Source organism: Nymphaea colorata, chromosome 2 (genome assembly GCF_008831285.2).
Source record: "Nymphaea colorata isolate Beijing-Zhang1983 chromosome 2, ASM883128v2, whole genome shotgun sequence".
NCBI lineage: Eukaryota > Viridiplantae > Streptophyta > Magnoliopsida > Nymphaeales > Nymphaeaceae > Nymphaea > Nymphaea colorata.
In genome coordinates, this window is record NC_045139.1 from 11,373,593 (window position 1) to 11,386,046 (window position 12,454).

Here is a 12,454-nt window from a genome sequence, read left to right on the forward strand (position 1 = left end):
ATTAGTGATTTTCATTTTCTGTAAAATGGGAACGCTTCCTCAAGTGAAAGATCTCAGACAACTTCTTTCTCACTGATTTTTTTACGCTTATAACCCTGTCTTTTGAGCAAATCACACAAGATTAATGTTCTGTAAATTTAGAGATTGCATATGGAAGGTCATTTTTTTGTCATTTTCTTTAGTTGTTCTACATGCCCTGTAGAACAAAGAATTTGGTCTCTGCTCTAAATATTCTTAGTTTAGTTTAGAACTCTTCTTAACAATTTTGTCTCTTTGTTGATTTAGTTGTCATGTAGTTGAATGCAATTATTTTATAGTTTTGTCTCCTCTTTACTAGGGTTAGAGAGGAGCGGCTCTGTGTTTGAATATTTTAGTGTGCTTATTTAGTTTATTGAAGTGCTACCTCGTATTTTTTGTTGAATCTTCATGTCTTACTGGCGTTTGACATTGATTTCACTAGTAGAAGCCATCCATTAGGGTTCTTGAGCTAAAGAGTAGTCAGAGATAATCTAGGATCTAATGGTTTGTTTGACGTGTCTACTTGTGTTTGTTTGAAATTGTGATTGAATGTTTATATGTTGAAACACTTTGATGTTCGTTGTGAACATTCAATGTGTTCATTAATGAAGTTATACTTTAGTGCTTGTGGAGCTCAATTCAAACCTCTGTGTCCACTTCTTGTGCGTTCGACTCAATGGTGGAGCTAGAAATTCTTCACTAAGAAGTACTAATTTAAAAAATTTTGGACGTGTGACGACATTATTAAAGGGCACAATGAAGTATATGTTTAATAGTTAACTTATATATAAATGTGTAGTTGTTTGGGATCAATCACTGTACAAATAAAAAAATTGTGTGTTGTGTGCTGTGGCCCTGTCCTTGGTTCAATCCTTGCAAACCGCTCATTGGGAGTCAAGGAAATTATTTGTTGATGTGCGCACTTAGTGGACTTCCATCAATCAAATTAGAAAGGTTCTTAAATGAAAATCGCATCAGCTGGCTGCAAACACACATACTCGCATGCTTATTCAGGCCTCTAACATATAACCTTCTTGCTTTATGTCACTGTTATAGAAGCTGAATGGAACTGCAAAGCCGACCACTCCCTTGCACTTGGAAGGACGAAGCTTGGGTGTTAGTTTTTGGTATAGGAAAGCAGTCTTTCTTTCATGGTGTTAGTTTTTGGTTCATTTTTATTTAGTAGCACATTAAATTGGTTCTCTGCTATCTGTTTGTGTTGAAGGGTAATTCCCAGTTACCTCGTTGGGCAGTTTCGAATCGACCATCCCATAAGCTCTGCTGTTGCATTGATCTCACTTGCATTCTTATTCAATCCTACAACGTGTTTCTTTTTTTTCTTAACTTATTGACGACAAGGCCCGCATAGTTTTCAAAATAACTAATTAACTTCTTCATGCATCGCGATGTCTTCCTGTGGTATGCTGTAAACAATACACAATGATCAGCATAGAAGATGGAATGAATGCCTTACCATGTCTTCCCAAGGGTGGGAAGTTTGAACTATTTGTTGTGCATGCATTGTGCAAGCTTTTGGTATACATTTCAGCTACCATAATGAATAAATAAGGTGAGTGCAGGTCTCCCGGCCTTAACCCAATGTGTGGAAGGAATTAATCCCCTTATTTTCCATTAAGCATGACCACCAAGGAGACGACCATAAATACAATCATAGACAAATTGTTAACATGCATTTCTCCTATGATGGACCATGACCTACGTTGTAGTTGCATCATGCAAATAAGTACAAGAACTATTGCCACTTGAAAAATAATCATTTTTTGCACACGAGTTCTCATTTCTGGTATTACATATGAGAAATCAATAATAAATTATCCATAAACTTAATAAACAAAAAAAATACCATAAAGTCAATTTACATAGAACATGCTAATGATAACATAAATTAATACACACAAGTTGAGAATGAAACATAATAACTCAACTAACATAAACAAGTATACAAAAAAAGTAAACTAACATAAGTATACCAACTCAATTACTCACTATACATGCTTAATAGAAATTATACGTAAACATGCATAAAAAAACATATGGAATAAAAAAATGAAATAACAAACTAACAAAATTAACTTTAGCATGTGTAATGAAAAAATAAACATACCGAATATTCTCTAATTTCACAACGCAACCACTCAGTCCTCAACTCTGGTGGAACACAAGGAACGTGGTTGCATGTTGTGAATCTGACACAAATTCATTAACTTTTAAACAGTAGATAAATCAATTTCACCATTTTTGAATGACTTTGATACAATGCCACTAGCTTTGTTTCTCAAATGATACAGAGTCGTGTGTTAGGCGTCTATGTGAGTTGAACGCTTGTTGTTTATTAGTTGAATAACGGAATGGGTTAGCGGGTCAATAAATGGATCCAGTACACGGGTCCAGGGAGGTAATTATAGAGCTTAATCCAACCCACTTAGGGATTGTATAAAGTCATCGCAAGAATTAAACCCTAATATAGAATGAATTTTGTTGTTTTGTGTGAGGGCTGGGCTTTCATACGATCGGCGTGTGAGTTTGTGTGAAGTCTCACATTTGGTATCAGCGGGCGAGGTGACATCGAAGGATCTCAAGGCTGGCGTAGAATCCCATCAAGAACGCCTAGAGGAAACGATGGAGATCATGAACTGTCGTCTGCAGGCGGTCGAGCACCAGAACAAGAGGCGGAAGCGAGGATGCAGACGTTCATGGCAGAGCATTCCTCGTTGATAGCTCGACTAGTGGAGGAAAACCAACACAGATTGAGCTATGGCAGTCGGATTTTGTACTCAGAGCGAAACCCACGTCAGCCGGCGACCCTGCGTACAGACGCAGCTGCAACACCCGCAGCTAATCAGAAGGATTTTGTACTCACAGCGAAACCCACGTCAGCCGGTGACCCTGCGTACAGACGCAGCTGCAACACCCGCAGCCAATCAGAAGGCGAACCAAATGGGACGTAAGTAGTCTGTCTCCTCACTCCGAAACAGATCAAGGAGAAGCGTCGTCCGGGAATTTTCTTCCACTGTGACCAACCGTGGACACCTGGCCATACCTGTCGAAAACTTCACATGTATCCAGTGATGTATCTAGTAGAAGAAGACGATGAACCACCCGATGATTTTGTGGGAGGAAACGATCCAACGACAATAGTGGAGGAGGCTACAGAGGCCACCAATGAGAGTCCCCCTGAAATCTCTCTCCATGCTCTAGCAGGGGACGAGGTTCCTCAATTGATGAGAGCATAGGGTTAGCTGCGAGGCAGAAAGGTAAGCATTATGGTGGATACTATCTCCACCCGTAACTTTATATGCAAGAAATCAAAAAGAGCTCTAGGCTGCAGGGTGGAGAATCAACCTACCTTCGATGTGGTTGTAGGAGACGGTGGTACATTGAAGTGCAGGAGTAAGTGCGCCCTAGAGATCCTAGAAATCCAGGGTCATAAGTTTCCAGTGGAGGCCACATATGCCAATAACATCAAGAGGCTTTAACGAAGGAGTTTAAAGTGGTTTTTGAACCCCCCAAGGGTCTGCCTCCAAGGAGGACCTATGATCATCACATCGAACTCCAAGGTAGGGCTGGAGCAGTCAATGGACAACCCTATCGGTACGGTCCACAACAACGACAGGTGCTGGAAGAATTGGTAAAGGAGATGATTATGGAAGGCATTATACAACCCAGCCGTAGTCCCTTTGCATCTTCCGCATTGCTGGTTAAGAATAAGGATGGAGGGTGGAGGTTTTACGCGTTAAATGCCATAATGGTAAAGCATCACTATCTCATACCTCTCATTGAATAATTATTTGATGAGTGGCAAGGAGATGAGTATTTTTCTAAGTTGGATCTAAGGGTCAGCTACCATCAAATCGGGTTGGCGTCTCACAATGTGCCCAAGACTGCATTTCAGACCCACGGCGGGCATTATGAATTCAAAGTGACGCCCTTTGGATTAACTAATGTCTCTGCCACATTCGAATCCTTAATAAATGATCTTTTCAAGCATCACCTTCGTCGATTCGTACTTGTATTTTTTTATAATATTTTAGTATACAGTCCAAGGGAGGATGAACATTTCCAGCATGATCTGCATGCCAGGCAATCAAAATGCGTATTCGAGACAAAGCAGATTATATATATCTGGGTCATGTGATCAGCAAGGGGAAGGTTCAAATGGAAGAGGAGTGAAGGCTGTGAAGGCGTGGAAAGCACCTGGTTCAGTAAAAGAACTAAGGTCTTTTTTGGGTTTAGCAGGATATTACCAAAAATTTGTCAAGGGATATGGTCTATTAGCGGCTCCTCTTAATGAGCGGACCAAAAGTGATAAATTCAGATGGGGTGAGAAAGAGCAGGCTGCATTTGAAGAACTTAAACAGCCCATCACTTCAGCGCCTGTGTTGTGGATGTCAGATTTTGGAGTTCCATTTTACATCGAAATTGCTGTATCACACTATGGGGTGGGAGTTGTATTAAGCCAAGAAATACATCCAATTGCTTTCTTCAGCAAACCAATGGATCCTAACTTCAAAGTCAAATCAGCATACGAGCGAGAATTAATGGCTATGCTGCTGGCGGTTATGAAATGGAAATAGTATCTAATGGAAAGAAAATTTGTGGTGCTGACTGATCATAACAGTTTAAAATACTGTTTGCAGCAAACCACCATGACCCCGACCCTGCAGCGATGGCTCCTCAAGCTCATGGACTTTGATTTTGAAGTCCAATACAAGAAAGGAAAGGAGGATGTAGCAACGGATGGGCTGTCCCGTCTGGGGGCTCAGCCAAAAGATAAGTTCTTGCAGGTGCAGGCAGACTTATGGACAATGATAAAACCAGCCATTAGCAGGCTGCTCTTTGCATAAAATAAAGGACCGACTGGACAACAGCCTCGTCCAAACATATAGGTACATATGGAGAGACCCTTATTTGTATTATCAAGGTAAGGTTTACACTCCTCTGGAGACCGAAATTCTGCAGTATTTACTGGCGCATTACCATGATTCAAAGACAACAGGGCACCAGGGACAGAGAGCATATAGACGTACCAAGACCAAGAGGACGTTCTACTGGCCAGGGATGAAAAAGGCTATCAGCAATTACATCAAAAACTGCCACGTCAGCCAACAAAATAAATATAAAGCTAGGAAGCCGGCCGGACTGTTACAACCCCTACCTATACCAGCGTTAATATGGGAAGATATTTCCATTGATTTCATAGAAGGAAGGTCCTCCGGTATCAAAAGGAAAATCAATCGTTTTTGTGGTGGTGGATCGGCTGATAAAGTATGCGCACTTTATTGCATTAGACCACCCATTTTCTGCTAAATCAGTAGCTAAGGACTCTCAGGAGCAAGTAGGGAAACTCCATGGAATTCCCCATTCTATAGTAAGTTATTGAGATTCTCTCTTTTTAAGTAGTTTTTGGAGAGAATGTTTCCAACTCCAGGGCAGCAAACTGAAGATAGTTTTTGGAGAGAATGTTTCCAACTCCAGGGCAGCAAACTGAAGATGAGTACATACCACCCGCAATCTGATGGCCAAACAGAAATTATCAATAAAAGCCTATAAACTTACCTGCATTGCTTTGCATGGCAGCGACCAAGATTACGGACGGACTACTTATCATTGGCAGAATATGTTTATAACACAGGGTAGCACTCTTCTACAAGGACCACCCCATTTGAAGTCGTTTATGGTCGAGCCCCTTCCGATTTGAAAAGATATCAGCCATGGGCAGCTAGAGAGGAGGTGGTTGACGCACAATTAAGGAGTAGGGCCGCTATTTTGAAGGACCTTAAGCAACATTTGGCGGCAGCCTGCAATCGTATGGTTCTGCAATATAACACGCACCACCAAGACCAGCAATTCCAGGTAGGACAATGGGTATACCTTAAAAGACCACCACATGGACTGGGAACCAAGACAACGCAAGGCAATGTTAAGTTGGCATCTCGTTTTGTAGGTCCCTACCTTATCACAAGGAAGGCGGGAGCTTTAGGTTATGAACTACAACTACCAGCAGACAATTAGATCCACCCTACCCTGTGTTTCATGCAATCCCTAGAACGAGCAATCCACACCCTTCACCCTACGTAAGTCCAGCAGCTTGGGACTGTGTCCTCGGCTAAACGAGCTTTAGAGGATTCCCAACAACTGCAAACCCTAAGGTTGGCAGGAAATAGAATGCACCCATCCACGCAACTATAGGGGGGGGGGGGGGGGTTGTTCAGATGTACCTTGCTGGAGCTAGTCCAGCACTCACCGAGGAATAAGGCCAATACAATCCTCAGTATTCAGCACTTCACCACAGGCTCAAATCTTGCGCACAGCAAGATGGTGATCTCCAGCTGAGTCCTCCTCTCCGAAGCTCCGAAGCTCCGAAGCTCGCAAGGGAATATAACATATCACAGTCGCATCAAATCAGAAGTACAGGAAACTAGTAAATTATGCACTTCACCATATTACAGTAGAATCCCCTGTTGTGAGTGAACTAGGGGGTAGCAGACGCTGGATAGACGCCAGCGCTCATCCCTTCAATGATCAGCTCCACAGCAGCTCACGTCTTCCTGCTGATCAGGATCTCTTTGCTTAATCGGTTCTATGACAGCAGCTTACAGAAGCACAACAATCAGTGTAGGCAACGCTACAATGATAACGAGAGAACTCGGAAGGTTTAGGAGCGTCACCAAGGATCGATTGAACCCCTGTTAAGCTATGTCACACGGACACGGCAAAATAGCCCACGGCCCACGTATCCGTGTCGACACACGGACACGGGGATACGGGTGCGGACACGGCAAAAAATAAAAGTCATTAATTTAATGTTTTTTTTTCATTTTATCAATCTTTTATGATGCATCCAATTATTTCCATGAACAATCCTTTCAGATATTCAGTACGTTTGTGATAAAACACATTTTCTAACAAGATTGTAAGAGTGAACTATTAATTAAATGTTTTTTTTAATCTTATCATTTTTTATAATATTTAATGTAGCCGTGTCCGCATATCCAAAAAAATGAAAATTGCTGTATCTGCACCCGTATCCCCGTATCTGCACCCGTATCGCATCCACACCCGTGTGACATAGCTATTAAGTGATGAATTAGGGGGAAACAAGTGCTCTGTTAAGCGCCAGCAGCGCGCTCTTCAGAAATGCATGTCCAGCTCAGGAACAGGTTGCAGCAGCGGCTTACAGCAATGGATCTGATACTGCAAAGGAACTAGCAAATAAAGCAGATGTATATCTTGCAATTAATCACGATTCAAGGTCATGGAGAATGCACCAGATCTTTGGTTTAACCCAAATCTAAGATAGAAATTGGGGAAACTAGCAAGAATCCCTCTCGCAGGTGTACAGCCAGCTTTCAGAACCGTGTTCTTTCATAAAATCAAATATCCTCGCCCAGATCTCCTAAATTCATGAAAATTGGTCTGGAGGGAGCTGAAATATGGAGAAATAGACGCTCCAAAACCCAGCTTCTAAGTAACTTCTAACAACTAACTCGTTGAATTGAAAGTTGCACCTATTTCTGCCTGAAGCAGCTTGTCTCAGATGCTCAAGCTCAATTCACAAGTCGATCTCCTTCAAAAATTCATATCTTTGCATCCAAAGCTTCTAAAATCGTGAAAATTGGTCTGAATGAAGCTAAGTACTTGAGGAATAGACGTCCCAAAAACCAGCTCCAAATTCGTTTCCAGTTGTTGACTCGTTGAGCCCAAAGATGCGCCTGATTTTGCCTAAAATAGCCTGTCGCAGGGCTCAGGCAATGTCTGGAGTCAGTCACCTTCAAAAATTCGCTAAAATTCAACCGTAGCTTGGATTGAGCTGAAATTTAGACCATAAGATTCTGATGAACGAGTTCCCAAATTTTCAGCTTCAAATCAGCTTCCAAAAGGTGAGTCGTTGATGATTGAAATCAACCTAGTTTCTGATGTCACTCAGAACTGCACCGCCTAATTCCGCGATCCGTCGCCGTGATTCCGATCAGCTCTGGCGAACTATCCAAAACAGCTCGGATTCTCCTCAAATCATCAGAATGTTCCTCAATTGGTTACCAAGACAACTGAGCTATTCTCGAATTCAGATCTTGCTCAGATCATCGTGAATTCACAGATTAACAGAAATTTCTATCATTGTGCCTGTACAGAATTCATCCTTTGTTCTTCGTCTTCAATCATCCAATTCCTCAACAGATGTCACTCTGTTGCTCGTCGCAAGTAATCCGCAACAATTAGATACAAAATGCGACATAAGAACTAATCTCAACAAGAATCAAAGTCGATCTAAGTCGTTTGTTAGGCGATCCACCTAAAACAGGGATCATGCTCACCTGATCTCATCAGCACTTCATTTCTTCTTCAGATCCTTCGATCTCAGTCAGATCAAACTGATCTATTTCTCTCGTTAGATGAGTTAAACTCAAATCGATCAGAACGTCAGCATCCTCTCCACTTCCGATCGGGTAACAAGAAGATCTCGCGGTAGAATCTCCATGGAGTTAGGATTCTTACCAGCTGAAGATGTTCCTCCGGCTGTCGTGCAGCAGATCTAAGAGGCTCTCGGTGGTCAGCGTCCACGCTCCTCCACCGATCTCACAGTTCTCCGCCCTGGCCACTAGATGTCCCGATGATGGAAGACATCTGCACCTTGGTCGGAATCGCACATCTGCTCAAGATCCGTCGCCTGCATTTCCGATAGAGTTCTCGATTCCTCTCCTCTGGTCTCGCAGTCGTTCTTCTTTTCCAGCGAGGTTCCCTCCGCTGGCCAAGCTTTTGGCGCCACACCTAAGCAGCTCAAACACTCCACGCGAGAGAGAAAAGGGGTCTTTTCATTGATTCAATTTCAAAAGATACAAACTTTGGCACAGTCTCCAGTTTATATACTATTGGACTGTCTCGGGTGTCACCCGCTGTCTCGGACTGAGACAAGTACAAAACCTGTAATGACTCAACAAAATAGAAAACACTTACAATGACTCGGTCTGGGCTTGAACCCAACCGCGACGCGCTCAGATTAGCCTGAGCTCTTGCTAGCTAAACCTGATCCCAATGCACACTAGGTTGCGCCCAGTCCGACTCAACTGCTTTCAGCTGACGCAGTCTTCTCCAGCCTGAACCGTCCATCTCTAATCTTCGTCCCTGATCTGCTGGCTGCTGGCCCGTTGTGTGCTTATCCCTCGGCGTCGTCGGCTATACATACGCATAATACCCCTACTCTACGATAGCCCCTCTGCTTCTGTCGCGTTCCCCTTGGGTGTGCGTCAGTAACAAAGGATAACATCAAATTTACTGAATGGCTCATTGAATGGAGCAACTATGAAGACTTACCAACTACATGGGAACTTGTGAAAGATATTTAGCACTGCTTCCCCGAATTCACACCTTGAGGACAAGGTGTTATTGAAGGGGAGAATACTTGTTAGGCGTCTGTGTCAGTTTGAGTGTTTGTTGTTTCTTAGTTGAAAAACAGAATGGGTTAGCGGGTCAATAAATGGAACCAGTACACAGGTCCAGGGAGGGAATTAGATAGCTTAACCCAACCCACTTAGGGATTGCATAAAGTCATCGCAAAGATTAAACCCTAATATAGAATGAATTTTGTTGTTTCATGTGAGGGCTGGGTTTCATTACGATTGGTGTGTGAGTTTGTGTGAAGTCTCACATACCATCATTAAAAACTCGTACTTGTTCAGTTAATCACATCACATATAGAAGCATCCCCTAATGACTCTCTCTTTTTGCATGTTTCCCTTGATGATTAAGGTTGGTCACCTAATGAGTTACTCAGAGGATCATTAAAATTATTTGCTTGAGATACTTCCTCATCTACCAAAAGTAATAGGTGGGGCTTTTGTTGACGATATTAGTAATATTTGAATATGCATATCTATGATTACCCACAGCAGTCTACTGCATGCTTATAAAATTTCCATGTAGATGGCCTTATGTACGTCTTTCTATTCGGATTTCTTTTTACATACTCATTCTACACATTCTTGTGAGTCAAGACCATCTTATTGTTGCATCCCACCCAAAACCCACTAGCATTTAAAATTTCACACATAACAGTTATATTTTGGTCTAACACGCTTTAATTTGTTTTTTATTTTTTCTATTGTATATTTTTCATCATATTTTCTGATCATTGATCTCTCCAATTCCTTCATGGCTGCATCTCGTAACCCTCCATTAATTTTCATACCGAAAATAGGAGATTGTTCTAATAAGCAGTCAAATAAAAATTGTTTTTGTTCATCATCTCACACTAAGGTGTCTTTGTCTTTTTCAATTGTACTCTCATTGTCTCTCATCACTATGTAAATTTAATAATGACTGTATTAGAAAAATAAGTGTATTACCACAAACAAAACAAATGCCCATCATAAAAAAAAACGAACATACAAAAAACATATAAAAGATGCATTCATGAAATTATCTACTATAAGGTATGCATGTGATGTAAATAGCTTGAAAATCCCTTATGTCAACTGCAATATTGCAAATCAAGTATAAGCAAAAGAAAGGGAAAAAATGAAAATAAAGAGTGACAGAAGTTGAAATTTGGACCTGCTCAGCACTAGAAGAAGAAAAAGTAGCAAGCAAATAAAGGATTCTAACTCGCACTACTACAAAAAATCCTGAAAGGAAAATATTGTCCAAGTTAATACTATCAGCACATACACATATCCTTCAAGAATAAAAACCCTTAAGCTAATCTCATTACAAAGAAATACCAATCGACCCTTTAGCTAATGACGATCTATGACGATGAAGACTGCAAGTCATTAACAATGATGGTGACTAGAAGTCATTAACAAAGTTGCCATCAGCAGTAGCAACTAAGAAAGTCATATATTCCAATGCATTAATGAGTTTAATTTTTACCGATGAAAGTCACCAATAAACGGTTTCTTGCTACAAATATCTCTTTTATATTCACTCTGTACCATGCCTTGTGCTGAGCGAACAAGCAATTAATGAAGGCTGGCTTGACAAAAGCATCTAAATTTTGAACTATGAAGCAAGCAGTAAAAAGTTTTAATCACTAAGCACAATCAATCAATTGTAGAACCCCAGTCAAAAACCATATCAATGACCAACAGTTTGATTTGCATTGACAAGATTCACCAGGTTAAATCCATATCAGAGACCTGTTAACAATGGCTACCACCAACCTCTTAGATACATGAATGGAGAGGGGATTAGGATCAAGTCAATGAGATTACCAATTAAAAAAAAACTGAACTCGGTGATGCACAGCCATCTTTTTAGTTTTTGCTGGTTTTTTAAGACTTGAGATGACTAAGAAACAGTGAATCAAGATTCATTTATTGAGACTGCAATTTTCAGCTTTTACTTTTCAGGAAACTTGGATTGACAGAGGAACAATAGAAACAAAAGGGGATGGAGAAGCCACAAGGTAGAGGGAATGTGTTAAAAATAAAAGTTGCCTTGCTTATCTCCCTACCGTTGAATTATTGACGTTGGGAGAGGAAACGTTAGAGGATGAACGTTGGAGAAGACCCTCTTTGGAAACTTACCATTTGCCTTGGATAGCTTCCTTAATGGCATACGTTACCATGTAAAGAGCCTTTGCTCTATTCGTTCCATTTATTATGTGTTATCTCTCTATGCACAAGATAATAAAAAAAATCCCACGAGGTGTGGGTGTTCTCTCGTGGATGTAGGTCTGAATGACCGAACCACGTAAAATCGTGTCTTCTTTTATTTGATTTATTTTCTACATGGTATCAGAGCGAGTGCTCTAATCTGGTGTTTTTTCTATGGCTGCAACAAACATGGCGTCAAATTATTCGGTTGAACGAATACTCGTTCAAGAACAGGTACCAAATTCTAAAATCACCTCTATCCTGCTAGATGGAAGAAATTATCTGTCTTGGTCGAAATTTGTTTCCTTATACCCTAGCGGTAGATCAAAACTCGGATATGTTGATGGAGAAATTATTAAACCAGAGATTCAAGATGCTAAGTATAAGGAATGGAAATCGATCAATGATATGGTTATGTCTTGGCTTTTAAATTCCATGGAATCAAAAATTGCTGAAAATTTTATGCTTACTACTACTGCCCGTGACATATGGATTAATGTCAAAGAAATGTTTGGTGAACAAAATAATGTGGTTCGAATGTATCAATTGTCTTGCTTAATCCATAGTCTTAAGAAAGATGATCTTTGCATTGCTGATTACTATGGTAAAATGAGACGTCTATGGGATGAATATGATCTATGCACCATGACTTACTCGGATAATGCTCCATCAAAGAAGCTTAGAGAACATGAGAAAGCCTTTCAACTTCTTGCTCGTCTTGGAAATGACTTTGAGCATCTCCGAAGTCAAATCCTTCTCTCGCTGGAATTACCCTCAGTCAACAATATCTTATCTATGCTTATGAGAGAATAAACTCGTAG